The 18,030-nt window shown below is 40.9% G+C and overlaps 1 long non-coding RNA gene across 1 annotated transcript; it reads left to right on the top strand.

The window, feature by feature from the left end:
• The first annotated feature begins 1,218 nt into the window (after positions 1 to 1,218).
• On the top strand, positions 1,219 to 6,477 carry LOC145823525 (uncharacterized). The gene is made up of 3 exons (XR_014365809.1): positions 1,219 to 1,720; positions 6,053 to 6,109; positions 6,368 to 6,477. It is a non-coding gene; the product is annotated as an uncharacterized LOC145823525 (long non-coding RNA).
• Positions 6,478 to 18,030: the final 11,553 nt, after the last annotated feature.

Genomic DNA, 18,030 nt, shown 5'->3' with positions numbered 1-18,030 from the left:
TGTTGTCCTCATATGCTACAATTTGGTCTACATTCGGATGGACAACATTAGAAGAGGCATTTTGAGAATGAGTATCTAGCTCTGACTGTAATTCTTCCAAGCTCTAACTGGTTTCAATATTGATACCTGGAGAAAACAACCATCAATGCTCATCATTAAATTGACACTTGGCGATAGTGGCATGGAGGTAAAGGTGTTGGCATCGGCAATAGTGGCGATGGTGGTTGTGGGCATGGTGTTGGTGATGATAGTGGTGGTAATATGATGGTATTGACAAAAATTTTAGTTCGAAAACGTTTTTCACCTCATAAAAATATAAAATAATTTTCACCCAAATAAACTTGGTTTTTGTTGTACCAAAAGCCAAAAAATACAATCTTAATTTTTTTCATCATCAATTGACCAACATATTAAGCATGTTAATATTTTCGAGAATATTATTATTAAAAATGGTCCAGTAATATTAGCCCCAAAAATGAAATTTTTTCAAACATTAGTAAGATTTTGGGGTCATAATATTCATAATGAGACAATTATCCCAATTGACCCAAGTGAGTTCGCCTCTAAATTTCCAGATGCAATTAAAAAAAACTCAACTACAAAGGTTCTCAATTACTGCTGAATATCATCAAAATTTGGCTCAAGATGCTGCCACTCTTTACATCAGACTTTCCTTTAGAGTGATGAACACACCAAGGCCGTTAAGAAAATAAAATTGAAGGCCAAACAATTACTATGTCTTTCTGTTTCTAACCCTAATTGAAAGAAGATTGTAGAGACAGATGCCTCAAACCAAGGTTATAGTGTCATCCATGAACAACACAATCCCAGTACATGTAGGGAGGAATTACTGAGATTCATAGATGGCATGTTGAAATTAACAGCATTAAATTATCCTACAATAAAGAAAGAATGTCTTTTTACTGTTAAATGTATTTTTAAAATTTCAAGATGATTTGTTAAATCAAGACTTTTGCGTGTGAGTGATATACACAAATTTTATAAAATAAACAATTTAGATCATCAAACGAGACCTATAATGGGCCTGCTAGCTCAAATAACACTATGGAATTGAGAAATTTAGACCCATAACATAACGAAAGTGTAAATCACAATTTATTTTTTGTTTTCCTACTCTAGGTTCCCAAACAAAGTACAAAGTGAGCAATTAATATTAGCTGATGATGAGCAAGCATACACACACACAGTATGGTTCAAGTTTGAAGAAAGATATAGAGAGATAGACACGAAGCAGAGAAAAGCAAAGCGACGAAGAGGATGTTTGTCTAGAACCCGAGAGAGAGAGAGAGAGAGAGAGAGAGAGAGGGGAGGGGAGGGGCAAATTGAATTGAATTAGCCACAACGATGCTCTCTCTATGGCTGAGTTTACAAATGGGTGTGAATGGGGTTGTCTGTTTTGGTATGCAATTATGGTTTCGATTCCTATTTGGAAATTCAAAATTGTCCAGATTACAGTAATCCCATTTGACAACCCCACTCACACTCGCTATCCCTTCAAAATACTACTATCTATCATCTTTACGATCTTGCTTCAACCAATAAAGATTTTCCAGAGAAATGGAGATAGAGACAGACAAAGAAACAGGTGTAGAGAAAGAAAGAGGCATAGAAAAAGGTGAAGGAATCGAAACAGATAGATAGACAGATACAAAGAAAAACCGAGAAACACGAAGAGAGATCTCTTGAAGCTTTTGAAGGGGTAAGATTGTTTTTCTTGAATTCAATCTCTCTCTCTCTCTCTCCTTTCTTTTCTTTTTTTTTTAAATCTATGGTTTGATTGATAATCTGTGAACCATTTTTCTCTGATTTCGTTGTTTGATTCTTAATAGTGAAGCCCAGTTTGTATCTGTGATTGTTCTTTTTTCTTCTTCTTCTTCTTCTTCTTCTTCTTCTTCTTTTTTAATTGAAATTTTGTGTCATGGGCAAATTCCTTATTTTCTTGACTGGAATCTTTCTTTTTTTCATGTATGTGTAGATCGTCAAGCTGATTAGCTGAAAATCACATATATACACTCAATTTCACAATTTGGACTATCGGGATAAGTTAGTATGATCTTTCCTGTTTTTTTTTTTTTTTTTTTTTTTTTTTTTATTTATTTATTTATTTATTTTATCAGCAAAGAAAAATTTTATTAACAACTTGAAATTAAAGGTATAAAAAGATAACATGCATCGAGAGAGATTCGAAAAATACAGATTACCCCTACTACTGCTACTCGCATCCATACAACTAACCCCTTGGCCTCACGAATTTTTTTTTTTAAACAAAAAAAATTAAGAACTTAACTAAAAAATAAAATACAAGACTCCCCACAAAATCAACCCACACAACCCGAACCCAATAACCAACACCAAAACACCCAAGCTTTTCAAACTAACTCCCAATGCTGCTGCACTCCCAATTCACCTGTGCTGCCAAGACCCACCCACGCCACCAAAGCCAAGACCCACGCCTGCTACACTCCCAATGCCCACACCACCCAACCTAAAAACCTTTCAGCAGCCCACCAATACCAAGACCCACGCCACTAATACCAAGACCCAAGCCTGCCAAGGCCTATGCTTGGTAACACTTGCCAAATGAATATTTGCCACCTCCTCTACCTATGCTGACACACCATCATCAGCCACTTCTTCCACTCTGCTGTTGCCCCTTACGGGCTCACCTACCACCTTGCTCCTGCCATCATCATCATCCTCCACATTGCTTCGTACCTTCCCTGGTACACCATCCTCCTTACCTATGTATCCATCATTTGACTCCATGCTAGCAACCTCTTTGAAGGCCAACTTCTATGCAAGCACCTGAACAATAAACTCACACTACGAGCCGAGCCTACCAAGACCCTCGTTAGAACACCCATCCCCACTTCCACGATCGGAACACTTCTTTTTCCGATTCAAATCTCCGATCACTCATAGCAACCGAACACACCCGAGGACGAACAAAACCCATTGCCACTGCCGAACAAGACCCATTGCCATTGCCAAACAAGACCCACTGCCATCTCCAGTTCCATGGTCGGACACATCTGTTCTGATCCAAACTCCGAACACACCCACTGCAGAAGCTCCAAAGTTAACAACCCAAAACATCAAACAACCGCCAAGGCACCTCCATACATCTGGATGAAGTTCACCCCTCAAACACCCACTCGAAAAGAAGCGCTCGAATGAAATCTTAGATCTGGATCGAAGATCTGGATGTAGATCTGAAATCTTAGATCTTAAATCTAGACCGAAGCATCTCCATAGATCCGAACCAGAGTTCATCCCTCAAACTCCCACTCGCAAAGGAGCGCCCGAATGAAAAACCTAACCAGATCAGAACAACCTCTATTCCGGTCCAAAACCGACCTCCTTCTACTCTGTTTTGACCCCTATTCCAAGCACCCCCTGGTGAAACAAAACATACAACCCTAATGAATCATCCAAAAATGAGCATCAAACACCAAAAAGTTTAAGATCAGCAGCATCGAAACACACCTAAGTGGGAAAACATTGTGGGAATCAAGTTACTAAAAGGAAAAACCAACACATAAACACAAGAGGGAGCTGGACCAGCCGACCGCCATAGCCAAAGGCGGCGGCCGGCCGGTCAAAAGTGAGGCCCGGGGGTGGAGGTTTTTAGAGACAGAGAGAGAGTATCAATTAAAAATATATTGTTAGTATGATCTTTCCTTTAAAACTTATAATTTCTTTCATGGATCTTTTCTTAGAGTAGGAACTAACTAATCTTCATGATCTATCTAACATTTCATAGAGTTATATTGTTGACAATTTTATGATTTATACAATGATTCCTATGGTTAAGTAATCTTCGGCATCATTCAAGAAAGGTGGTTCTCAATATAGCTACTAGATGGTTCATGCATTGATTGATATTTTAGCAATCCTAAATCTATGCATGATATTAATAATTTGTTTTAAATTTACAAATCGTCAATGGATTTAGTAGATAGTAAGTAAAATTGACATTCTAGTTCATAATTTCCATTAACTGAGGAGTTCTTAACTCAAATCTTTTAGAGGTTCTTCCTTCGCTCCCAAAAGTATTGATTTTATTTTTTCACATTCTGTACTAGAACTCCCTCTCTCCCCTCTCTTTTTTCTCCCTTGTGTAAATCTTGTTTGTTTCATATATATTTTTTTGATGTTAAATGATATGTGTTGTTCATTATTATTATATTCTAGGTAACTAAAAGATTTTTCAGGAACTCGTAGTTCATTAATATACTTGTATATGTATATCTTTTTCTAAGTAATTATTATTCTTGCTCATTTCTAAACATGTTACTATAGATTACTAATTTTGGTGACATAATTTCAAGATTGCTGAGAAGTCTTGTATGTAAAACCCTAGTCAACCCTGAAGGAACGTCGAAGCATCTTTTTTATTGATTGAATGGATCAATCCAATGCAAAGCATAGATGGTTGCCTTCTCCAGACATCAATATTGAAACCACTGAGAGCTTGGAAGAATTTCAAACTTTTGAGAGAAATACTCGCCAAAGGATAAATCTAGGTAGTGAAGAAGAATTTCCATCCTCAAGCATGTCATCCTTTACACATGTTGGTAACACCTCACAAACCTTGCAGCCTTCTATTTCCATTGTCAATCCAGACACTAGAAGTACTTCATATGTTCCTCCAATCATTCTTGCAAGTGGAGCAGATACATTGCAAGAAGAAGAGAACCCAGCACAGTGTGCAATGCCTTTAAAAACCTTCTCGGGGAACTATAGTACTCAAAATGGCACTACAACTAACTAGCTACCTCCTTTTATGACGAGTTTATCTGGTGTTGTGTCTGGAGGCCGGATTGGTTACCATCAGCCAACTCCAAGTACTTATACTACCATGAGCGGCATCCTTGTATCTAGACCTGATAACCAAAGGGCAATTCAGGCAGTCCATCCAACACCTAGAGTTGTAATGATGAGGGCAGAAGGACAAAATGCTGTCATCCATCCAATGTTGGTTGCATTAGAGCAATTCATTGTTGACCCAAGGAGAATTAGAATGGTACTTGTAATTTAATCCCTTGTTTTTTTTTTTTAAGGAAAGTTTCCTATGGAAAATGTTCTTGAGCAATTCATTGTTGACCCAAGGAGAATTAGAATGGTACTTGTAATTTAATCCCTTGTTTTTTTTTTTTAAGGAAAGTTTCCTATGGAAGATGTTCTTGCTATGTTGTTTTAAGCATCTCATAAACCATGTTTTTGGTTTTATTTCATGCATTTCTCTTATTGAATTTTTTTATACTATGTTGAATTTGGAAAGGCACAGGAAAAGACGAGAAAAAATTTAGATTTGCGAGTGTTTGGGAAGTGGCTATTTTTAGGCTTTTTGGCTTTTTGGCTAATTTAGTAGGCTATTTTAGCTTTTGTGTTTGGGAAGATAGGATGGATTTTTATTTGGGTTGTGTATTAAAAAATGTTTTTGAAATGATGTTTAGATTGAAATGACAAGTTTGTTCCTAATCTCATTTTTTTCAAAAATAAGTTTGAAAGGGCAAAATTGTCATTTACTCTTTGAAATGATTGGGTTGTCAATCCTTGTGCCTACACTATCACGTTGACAGTGTAGGATACGCCCTATATTTTTTTTTTTTTTAAATCAATGGGTTTTAGGGGCTAAAAGGCTTTTTTTACAATTAAGGCTAAAATAGCCTGTGGCCAAGCTTCCCAAACACCGCCTTTATTTCCTTCATTTTTCGTTTTCCTTTCCAAATTCATGATTCAAGCATAATCTTATTGTATTTGTAATATACACCTTATTGGAAAATTAAATAGAAAAGCCTACTCTTGTCCTACACCAATGGTGGGTATCCAACTTATTGTAATACACATTATTGAGGTTGGTTTTGTCCTGTATTAGATTCCAAAGCTTTGTTTATTGCATGAAACATCACGTAGTAAGAAAATTTTGTACGTTTGTTAGTTTGTATTGTATTTTTCTTTATAATATCTCACAATTGTCTCAACTCTCCAGTCAGAGCTCTAATTATCTTTGTTTTTCCATAAGCAGGTTCGCCAAGCTTAGGAAATCCTACAACAAGCTGGTGCTACCGCCTTGCAAAATGAGGTATGGTCTTTTGCTAAGTTTTTTTTATACTTCAATTATCAAGTTTGTGCTTGCTTTGGGAAATGAATAGAAACTTGCTAGAGTTACTTTGTCTATGTTCTCTAAATATACAAATATTATTTGTCATTAATTGCCTGCTAAAACTGAATCAACTATTTTTTACTACATTATTGATTACCATTGTATATCTCGACTATATAAAAGTGTACAAAATAACATTTTTCACATGTTTTGATTTCATCAATATGTATTATACAGCTTGCTTGGATGGTGGTGTGCTAGGATGGTATGATTGTTGGCCTAATATTTAATGAGCCTAATGTGCATGAAGATATGCGTCTCAATGTGGACAACATGACTTATGAGGTAACACTTCAAGAATTGAAGTAAATGTTTACCTGGCATTTTTTTCTCATTATCATTAAAGATTTTCTCATAAATATTGGGCTTAGGTTTAGGAATTGTTGTCCTTGGAAGTGCAAATTGGTAATATGAACACTGGACTGGGTGAGGATGCTATTTGGGGGGGGGGGGGTGTGAAGCAGCATAGGCATCAATCAATGAAATCAGGACTTCCAATGGAGGACAAATAGTGTTGTGTTTGTCAATGTAAGAGGGGTTAACTTGTACCCGCTAAATTAACTGGGCCCAATCAAAGCCCAAAAATTGGTGAGCTCAGAGAAATTATTGCCAAATAGGCCAAGTGAATTCTATTGAATGGGCCTACAAAAAAAGTCAACAAATTGAGCCGAGGAGGATACATTTCAAGCATATGTCTCTAAAGAAAGCCCAATAAGCCCATTCGAGAACGTCCAAATCATACAAGTGTCTGAGGAGGTTAACTGTTGCTTTCAGAAGAGATAAAACCCTTGGAGGAGATCCATTCTCCGAGGTATTTGCTTAGCCTTGAAAGGGTTCGGAACCACGAACCTAGAGACCTATTTGAGCTCGGACTCGAAAGGGTTTGAATGTACGAACCTAGAAATCCGAAACGCTGGGCTTCAAACGGATTCGGACACAATCTAGAAGTCGCTCCATTAATGAGTTCCAGAACACTTGTGGGCTCGGAGCTTTCCGGGATCTACACACCAGAACCACGGGCATAACGGAGTCCGAACAAAGGACCCGATCTCGAGGACAGTGAGTGGAGATAAATTCACTCTTTGATTAAACTAGCCTATACCCGGGTCGAGGTAGCACGATCTAGGGGGTCCCTAAGACTCAGTAATATTTGCGGCAGGGTGTTCTCTTGAACTACCCCTGACCCTTCTGTGGCAAGGCGTCCTCTAGAACTACCCCTAACCCTTTGGGATAATTGGGGGATCATTGGTTAGGTGTGGCTAAGAACAAGGGTTCTCAAAGGTTGATCTCCTCTTCGGGGTTTTCTTCATCCTCGAAGAGGTCACCTCCTCGGACAAGATAGTTAAAGGGAATATTTCCCACATGCCTTGCACATGGGCTCCATCCTACACCATGAGATGCTTATAAATTGCACTCACCTATAGCTTTACAAAGGGATGGATTTTGGAGACAACTCTTGGAAAAGAACTAATTTCCCTTCCTTTTGTAGATGGGACAAGAATTCTTCTAGATGAGCCACTGTTTGATGCAGTTCAAGTGAAACTGATGTCCGCAATCCAACTTCCCAAGATCCTCTTCATCAACATATTCTTCCTACAAATTGATCTGACAAATGGAAGCATATTGTTTAATGGGAAGCTTGAAATTTAAGAAAAATAAAAGCCTAGAGATGAAGAACTTTAATGCTCTTTACCTGACTGTATGAGAGGGTTCAAGAATGTTGTCGGAAAATTCGGAGATCTTTGAAAAAAATTTGAATTTTCTAGAAATGATGAGAGACTTAGATTCTTTAACAGTCGCAACTAGGAACACAATAGCAAAGAGATGATGAAGATAAGAGATTGGGTGAAGAGGAAAGCAAAATAGTTAGAGAGTTGCACTGGCCAATTGAGAGAGAGATCATCACCTTCAGGGCTCTCAAATCAGATGTCATTTGCTGATTGGTTGATCCCTCTAAATTTCTCTATGTTCCATTTTTTATCAAAACTTATACTGTTTGTTTTCCTTTTCTTCCTCCATGAGACAAGTTCATTTCAATAATATGCAAGCTCATGAGAAACCTGTGTTTCTCATGATGTTGCTTTGCATGACATGATAGGGTCCTCTATGAGGATTCCATTAGAACCCAAGTTGTAGAAGCTGAAGAAGCTTCTATATATATTTAGCAGGTTTTTGATCATGAATTGAAACACACCTTAGACTTTTAAAAAACTCTGTCGTTGTGGTTTTTGGGACAATAGGTTCCTCAACACTCAGGGTTGTGGCTTTTACTAAATGTTGCTCGGGCAGCTGAATTCCTAAACTTATTCTGCTTAAAATAAACCATGTTTTGGATCTATTCTCTTGTTGTTACTGTATGTCTGTCTTTCTAGTGTTTGATAGCTATTTGAAATGTGTGCAAAGTTGATGCTATATTGCCAACCTTTATGACTGTTAGTAGGTAAGAAATAATGGTTTGTATGGTAAGTTTTGTGGTTGCAAATTATTTGTAACTTAAATTTCTGTTAGCATTATGCTAGAATTGTTACTTCATGTATTGGTATTTAGTACCCAAATCAATTATATAGACCCTACATTATATATTATATACAAGTATGCATTGTTATTAGAAGAAAATGTTAAGCCACCGTTGTACTCATCTTAAATTTGATGATGTGTTATGATTGGTTTACGGTTTGGTAATTGAAGGGGCAAAATATGAAATGGGTTGGATCCGAGCCTTGGGCCGGTCCAATCTCCTAAGCCCAAATACAAATGGGTCAGGTGAGTATGTAGGCAACCCAACTAAGCCCAACTTCATTACCAATAGTCCACCCAAGTCCTCAAGCGGACTCAACTCGCAGTGGAAAGGCCAATCCAGCTGCGATACTGGGCTAGGGCAGAGCTACAGGACTCATTCTATGGGCCGAATTGATGGGTCAAACCCATCATCAGAACCAAAGTGGGCCGAGTTCCATACACAGATATCCGAATGGGCCAACCAATCCCTACAGTAGTCTCGCAAAGGGCCGAGCCGAGGTATAACGGTACCGAGCTGAGGAAACCTCCCAAAGAAATGTGGAAGCTGTGAGTATATGCATGTGCAAGATGCCACCTTAGCTGGTCCCCTACAACTAGAATCACAGAAACAGTTAAACTAGAGGAATGTGGTTTGTTATCAACATGACTACAATAAATATATGCACCCCATGACAACTACCAGATGGTCCCCCACCTTGAGCAATACTAAAAGGAAACTTGGCAGCACCAGAGCTTCATGAAACCATCTTGGACAACAAACAAGGAGTTTTATATAAATCGCACTAACATCACATTGAAGGTAACTGATCTAAGCTAAACCCTACTTACTAAAACTGAACTCTCTACACTTAGGGAGCATCTTTCTCCTTCCCCAATTACTCATCCCCACACCGGAGGGGTTATCCGACCAACCCCAGCCGGGCAGCTCTGACGGTGCTCCTTGTTGCAAGGCCTCAATTCCCAAACAGTCTAATCAAGTGCGGAGCTCCGATCCACAATCATCAAGTGCAGTATTCAGTACGCACAATTGGTGCGGTGAACGTGGACGCTTTGTCTCAGAGCTCTGCACTCGATTCCAGCGATGGGGATTGAGGACATCCCACCTTCAGCCCATACTCCACAGACGGAGAAGACAAAGGACAAAGGCTTGGCACTACCAACAGTCTTAGAAGAACAAACCGAGAACAATAACCGGACCCCCAAATCTGTTGAGCATCGATTGCCCTTCGCTGGAGGTTCTTCTCATCACTTTCTTCTACAAAAGGATTACAGAGATCGAATCATAGAACCCATGGGGATAGAGATACAAGAGCTGAAAGCGCAAGTCAAAAGGGTGCTGGGCGATCCAACGGAGAAAATGACTGACGTAGAGCCCTCTCGCCTGCGACAGAGAAGCTCTTCTAGAGAACCACCGGTGAAGAAGATCCCCAGAAACGATTCTGGGCAACAGAACCAGCCAATCCCGGTACAAAGTGAGGCGGCGAGCAGCCACACCCGTGGGTCACGCCAGAGAAGGGCTAAGAGGCAGAAGACGGTTAGCCAACAGACTGAGTACCCTCCTCAAGACCTTCGTACTTGGCTGATTGGCAACAAGCAGAATGAGCAACGTCGGGATCATCTAGACCGTACCATCCACCAGAGAGAGCACCGAGCGTTGGATAGGCTTGTCTCCTCCCCTTTCTCTCCTGAAATCGAGGCCATGAGACCTCCCAAGAAATTCACCCCGCCAAAGTTCACGTCGTACGATGGGAAGTCAGACCCATTAACGCACATCGGCCATTATAGACAGATGATGTCCCTATGGAGCCGAGACAAGGCACCAATGTGCAAAGTCTTCCCGTCTAGCTTAAGAGAATTCGAACTCCAATGGTTCAATCGACTCCCCGCTAGATCAATTTATGATTGGAAGTAGCTCTCCGAAGAGTTCTTAGCTAGGTTCATCTCCAACACAAAGATCCCGAAAGAGCCAGATACACTATTCGGTCTTTGAAAGGAATAGGAAGAAACGCTGCGCAATTATGCGAGGAGGTATTGGGAAGAGTACAATGACTTATAGGAAAACGTTTGCAGTGAGCAGATGGCTGTTATGTCCTTCAAACATGGTCTGCGCCCTGAAAGTAAGTTGAGACAGTCACTTATCAAGCGCCCGACCACAGCACTGAAGGATTTGTGTGCCAAGATTGAGCAGTATGCTCGCCTCGAAGATGACCAGATCTCCCATCGAGGTAATGTCAGCAGAACAAATAGCTCGGCACAAGAAGAGAACGGACTAAGGGGAACACCGGGGACTCACAGTGAACGAGGTGGACAAGTCCAAATCTCACGAAGCAGTCGTGACTGTATTCAAATAACCAATCTATCATATCTTGGAAAAGATCAAGAGAGAGCCCTTCTTTATTTGGCCGCTGAAAATGTTGGGAGATCCAGCTCGGCGTAATCAGAAGCTCAGATGCACTTATCACCAAGACATAGGGCATATGACTCAGAATTGCAGAGCACTGAAGTAACACCTGGAATACCTAGTAGCAGCTGGACACCTCCGAGACTACATTGATTAGGATAAAGCAGTGGCCGAGCCGGGGAACCCACCACAAGAACCGAACAACAAGCACCCACCTCGGCTGGTAATAAATGTGATTCATGGAACAACGACCCAGAAACGCGAAGAGGCACTAGAAGAAGAAATTGCTAAGGCTGTGCAAATTCAGCAGGTCATGTCAGTAGAGCTCACATCAAAAAAGATCAAGGCAGTGCAGCAGACATATTATATTATGACTTGTTTAGAAAGCTCGGTCTCTCTGAGCAGCACCTCACCCGAACTGTAACTCCCTTAGTTGGCTTCAATTCACAGCAAGAGTGGCCACTTAGCAAAATAGTGTTGCCGGTTGTGGCAGGAACGAAAACCCTCTAGATAGAGTTTTTAGTTATTAACACACCTTCTCCTTACAACGCCATACTCGGCTGACCATGGATTCACCAAATAGAGGCAGTCCCTTCAACCTACCACCAGCTCATCCGTTTCCCAACAGAACACGGAGTAGAGCAGATTTTAGGGGATCAAGTTGCGTCCAAACATTGCTTCATGGCGGCAATGAAGGCTAAACAACTTTACAACCCGGTACAGACAGTGGAAGTGGCCGAACAGCCAGTCTTAGAAGATATAGGAGGAGTCCCAGAGGAAAAAAATGGTAGAGGATTTGGAGAAAGTCCTAGTAAAAGAGGATGATCCAGAAAAGTACTTCCTTATCGATACCTCGCAAGGCGCTAATGAGAAACTTCAGCTGTTGGAATTGCTGAGGAAAAATATGGAGGTATTCGCATGGTCAGCATATGATACTCCAAGGTTGAACCCAGAATTTGCTTGCCACAAACTTAACATCAATCCCTCCACTCGGCCTGTCGCGCAGAAAAGTCGAAGATCCTCAGTTGAGCACATTGAAGCGGTAATTGCCGAAGTCAAAAAGCTCTTAGCATCAGGAGCGATTAGAGAAGTTCAATACCCATAATGGCTGTCCAACACAGTTGTAGTCAAAAAGAAGAACGGAAAATGGAGAGTCTGTGTTGATTTCACCTGCCTGAACAGAGCTTGTCCCAAGGATAGTTTTCCTCTACCTCGCATCAATCAGCTAGTGGATTCAACAACAGGCCATGAGCATATGAGCTTTCTGGATGCTTATAGCAGTTATCACCAGATACCACTGTTCGGTCCAAATAAGGAGAAAACAGCGTTTATCACTCCAAGGGGCACATATTGCTACAAAGTAATGTCGTTCGGCCTCAAGAACGCCGGGGCAACCTACCAGCGAATGATCACTCGAATGTTCAAGGACCAACTTGGAAAGACTATGGAAGCTTATATAGATGACATGGTAGTAAAAAGCAAGCTCGCTACAAACCACCTTGTAGACTTAAGAGAAGTTTTTGATATCTTGAAAAACCATCAGCTTCGCCTTAATGCCTCGAAATGCACTTTCGGGGTAAGAACAGGGAAGTTCTTCGGGTACATAGTCACTCACAAAGGAATCGAGGCAAATCCGGACCAAATCAAAGCAATATAAGAGCTTAAAGTACCAACAAAGACTAAAGAGCTACAGAAGTTGGCCGGAATGGCGGCCGCCCTGAATCGGTTCATCAGTAAGTCTTTAGATCAGATGAAGCCCTTCTTCCAGCTACTAAGAAAAAAGGCAGCGTTTGAATGGAGTCCTAAGCGTACCGAAGCGTTACAAAGTCTCAAAAGATACCTCAGTACACCACCTATTCTATCTACTCCAGAACCAGAGGAGGAACTGTACTTATATCTGGCAGTCTCAAACAACGCCGTAAGCGCAGTATTGATTCGAGAAGTTAACAAGGAACAGAGGCTAGTATACTATGTTAGCAAGACTCTACTAGATGCCGAGACACGGTATCTACCCTTGGAAAGGTTAGCTTACACATTGCTTACTGCCTCAAGAAAGTTGCAACATTACTTCCAGGGGCATACTATCAATGTCCTCACTGAATTCCCCCTCAGATTTGTCTTCAGCTGAGTTGATTTCTCTGGCCGAACAGCAAAATGGGCGGTAGAGCTTGGTGAGTTTGATATTCAATATCAACCCAGGATAGCAATCAAGGCCCAGATCTTGGCAGATTTCATCGCAGAATTTGCTCCCACTCAAAGTACCGAGCCTGAGAACTCCAATTCGGCACAGGTGCCACGCACCACCGAACTGGGAAAACAATGCGCTTCAGAAGCATGGAAACTCTTTATTGGAAACATCTAGCAGCTTTATGTCCACGGATCATCCAATAACTGAGGTTCGAAAGCAGGGGTAGTACTTATGTCACCAGAAGGATTTATTTGGAAGCAGGCTCTTAGGCTTGGCTGGAAGGCTTCTAACAATGAGACGGAATACGAAGCACTGTTGGCTGGCTTACGCAATGTCGAACACTTCAGTGCAGAGCAACTTCTTGTTTTCAGCGATTCCCAATTGGTGGTAAACCAGCTTTCTGGGGTCTATGAAGCACGAGATGAAAGAATGGCTATGTATGAAGGCAAGGCCAAGGATCTACTCAAAAAAAATTGATCTATACGAGTGGAACGAATCAGTCCGTACAAAAACAACCATGCTGATGTTCTGGCCTGCCTCAGCTCATCAGTAGATACCAAAGACGCTAGAAAAGTTTGGGTTGAGTTCGTGCCAGAACCAAGCATTACATCTCCAGTCCTCTGCAGCAACCTAGAGCCAAGCTGGATGGATCCGATACTTGCTTTTCTGAAATCTCGCACTCTCCCCAAAGATAAAAAGGAAGCTAACAAAATCCGAGATTACCACAGGCCTGCAGAATAGTAGTACAGTAAAACAGAGTACAGGGCCTGGCGGAAGCCAATACAGTAAATGAATAATGTCCATTGAGCTATGTCAGTCTGTATGCCAAAAAGATTTTTCATGCATTCACATATACAAACAGTACAGTCTATACAAAATTTACAGTCACACAGTACAGGGACCTAATCCCTTGATAACAGTACAGTAAACATTCAGTCTATACAGAACAGTAGACGGTACAGAAGGGGAAATTGTAAAACACCCTTAAGCCTTAACACGATAGGCTCGGAACCTCGCAGTGAGGCACATAGGCTGGCTTGACAAAACTGGAGTCTAACCCACGCTCCTAGCTCCGATCTGGTGGCTGAGCACCTACATATATATATAAACAGTGAGCTAAAGCCCAGTGAATAACATAATGCGTAAAGGGGTTATGAATGAAATGTCCTTACAGTAATGAAAACAGTCCATTAAATCAGTATTTCAGTCAGAACAGTTATTCAATCATATGTGGTACATCCATTAGCATAGCAGTAAACAGTAGGTCTTAAAGACCGAACAGTATTGATGGCCATCAATCAGTAAACAGTAGTGGTTCCACGAGGAAACCGACAGAGATCTCTGTAACAGTAACAGTCAGTAACAGTAGTTGCTAAGGATGCCACAATACAGTTCAGAATAGAGGACATACATTTATTCAATTAACAGTAACAGTTCAGAGAGCAGTACAGTTCAATTGTTCAGAAAATAATCATTTTGAACATATCTTTACACAGCTGTTACTCACAGAGTTTGGGTTACAGTATGCTAGAGCGTGCCTCCCCAGTCGCCAACCCTACACAGTTCACAGGTTGAACACACACTAAGCTACACAGTTGGGAAAGATAACAACTTAAACCCTAATTTGCCTCGGTGTGTTCTACATCTATATCCTCAATAAGATGCCTTAAACTAGGTCTAAGAATGCCTAGAATGGGATGAGGGTGCAAAGATGTGATCAGAAAACAGTCTCGAAGTTTTCAGAAAAACAAAGTCCCGCTCGAGCGCATGTTTCCCCGCTCGAGCGGACATGCAACAAAGGTACACGCTCGAGCGTAAACTTTTCCGCTCGAGCGTACTGTAAAAGTACTGGATTGGTGAAATCTCCGCTCGACGCCCGCTCGAGCTTGAGACATGACTCCGCTCGAGCGCCCAATCCTCCGCTCGAGCGGACTATAAAACAGTGCAGAGATACTGGATGCTCGGATTCCACACTCGAGCGGCAATTCCCCCGCTCGAGCGGAAATGCAAAATCTGGAAATTCCAGATTGCACCTCCAAGCCAAAAACCAAGTTCAAAAGCATCAAAACCGATCCTCTTGGGCCCATTTTCTAGAAAACATTTATAAACACATAGAATAACATGTTTCAAAGCTCAATTTTAAGAAATCAAAGCCCAAGGGTGTTTAATTCAAACTCAATTTAAACCAATTTCATGAACAATATGAACACGCAAACATGCATGAATTCAAATCATTTGGAAGTTCCACTCTGATGCTCTAAGGAGCCAATTGATCCAAAAACAAGTTGAAAACATGGACCATTACACAATTATGGACATGCATGCACCATTTTGCCATGAACTCAACTCCAAATTCAACCAAGAACACATGCAAGCATGAATTATGCTCTATATCAACATGTATGAACTAAAACATGACTTAGCTCTACAACTAAACATGGACCATGCAAGAATCAACTTAAAGACAAACCAAAAGGATGAAATTCATACCTAGGTTCCTTAATTACTAGTCTTGAGGTTCAATCTAGCAATCCACACTTCAATTAGCAAGCAATTCTCAAGTTGAGCTCAATTCTCTCCTATCTCCTCTCTTGGTCGGCTAGTGTAAGGAAAAAGGGATGAGGAAATGGTTTTTGATTCAAGTGTATGAGTGTATACAAGGCTCAAAGGTGTGTGAGATAATGGCCCACTTAGTGGCAAGTCGGTAATTACGGCAAACTTTGCAATTAACTCGTTTTAATCTAATTTAATCATACCTAATCCCTTTTTCAGATAACTTTACTATAAAATCACATTAATTATGATGATCATAAAACTTCAATCAATTCCGGATTCGGCCGTCAATAAGGCCTTCAATTAGCAGTTTAAACACAAAGACATGAACAGATAATTAATCAATCAAACAGATAGAATGTGCAACACAACAGTTATACTTGGCTAATTCAGTTTCAATTTCAGTCAGTCGGTTCAGTACTTTTAATCAGTTCAATCATCAGTCATAATCAATTCAGTTTAACGGTAATCGATGGTTATCGGTAATCAATCAGTCATTAATCGGTAAACAGTATGAGGGTTGTTACAGTCTCCCCTCCTTATAAAGAGTTTAGTCCTCTAAACTCGAGTTACCTTCATTCTGGACGAAAGCAGGATTCAGTGGAAACAGTTCAGGATATCTTTTAGCCATGTCATCTTCCCTTTCCCAAGTGGCATACATGCCACCATGGTTCTGCCAGTCGACTTTCACTAGCGGGATCTCTTTGTTCCTCAGTTTCTTGATCCGTCTGTTTACAATCTGTATAGGCCGTTCCTCGTAAGTGTAGTCATCACTCAACACTACGTGGGTAGGCTCTATTACATGGAAGGGATCCCGGAGATAATCTCTTAACATCGAAATGTGGAAAACATTATGCATATGCTCCATTTCAGGAGGGAGCGCAACTTGATACGCCACCGGATTGATTTTCTCAATAATCTCATATGGTCCGACGTATCTCGGTGCTAACTTGCCTTTGACTCCAAAACGAGTCTGGCCTTTCATCGGTGTCACTTTTACAAATACGTGATCACCCACTTCATACTCTCTGTCTCGTCTTCTGACGTCAGCATAACTCTTCGGTCTGCTCTGTGCAGTTTTCAATCTTTGTTGTATCAGTTTTACTTTCTCAGTTGTTTCATAAACCATCTCGGGGCCAAGCAAAGGCCCATCTCCAATTTCTACCCAGCAAATCGGAGATCTACATTTTCTGCCATATAATGCCTCGAAAGGCGCCATACCAATACTCGAATGGTAGCTGTTATTGTAGGCGAATTCAACTAATGGCAGATGACTTCCCCAGTCCCCCTGAAAATCAAGGACAAACATTCTCAGTAAATCCTCCAGAGTTTGGATGGTCCTTTCTGACTGGCCATCTGTCTGAGGATGATAGGCACTACTCAGCCTCAAATCAGTACCCAATGCAGTCTGTAGACTTTGCCAAAACCTCGATGTAAACTTCGAATCCCTGCCAGAAACAATAGACACAGGCACTCCATGCAGTCTCACAATTTCATCAATATAGATAACAGCCAATTTGTCCGCATTATAAATTGTTTTGACAGGTAAGAAGTGAGCAGATTTGGTTAGTCTATCAACAATAACCCAAATTGAATCCATACCTTTTCTGGAGCGAGGTAACCCAACGATGAAATCCATCGTGATATGCTCCCATTTCCACTCTGGTATGGGTAAGGGTTGCAATAGTCCGGCAGGTCGTTGATGTTCAGCTTTGACCTGTTGGCAATGAAGACATTTGGATACAAAATCGGCGATTTCTTTCTTCATTCCTGGCCACCAGAAATTCTGTTTCAGGTCTTGATACATTTTCGTATTCCCCGGGTGGATCGACAATTTCGAATTGTGGCCCTCTTGCAGAACTCTCCTTTTCAGTTCAGTATCATTTGGTACACACAGTCTTTCATGAAATTTCAGTACATTGTTCTCAAATTTGAATCCCGGTCTCGGTTTAGATTCTCTTTCTTCGATGATCTTCTTCAAGAAGTCATCCTGTTGCTGTTTCTCTTTAATTTCTTCAATCAGTGCTGGTTGAGCAGAAATAGCAGCTAAGGTTCCACCTTGTTCTCGCAAAACAATTTCGATTTCAGATTTTTCAAGGTCACAAAGCAACTCTTTCTGTCCGGTAAGCAAACATGCTACGTTTCCAATTGCTTTCCGACTCAATGCATCGGCAACGG

This window comes from Camellia sinensis, chromosome 4, assembly GCF_055761805.1.
Source record: "Camellia sinensis isolate YWXY chromosome 4, ASM5576180v1, whole genome shotgun sequence".
In the NCBI taxonomy this organism is placed as follows: Eukaryota; Viridiplantae; Streptophyta; class Magnoliopsida; order Ericales; family Theaceae; genus Camellia; species Camellia sinensis.
The sequence above is the reverse complement of the archived record's forward strand: the minus strand, read 5'-3'. Positions and strand labels throughout refer to the sequence as shown.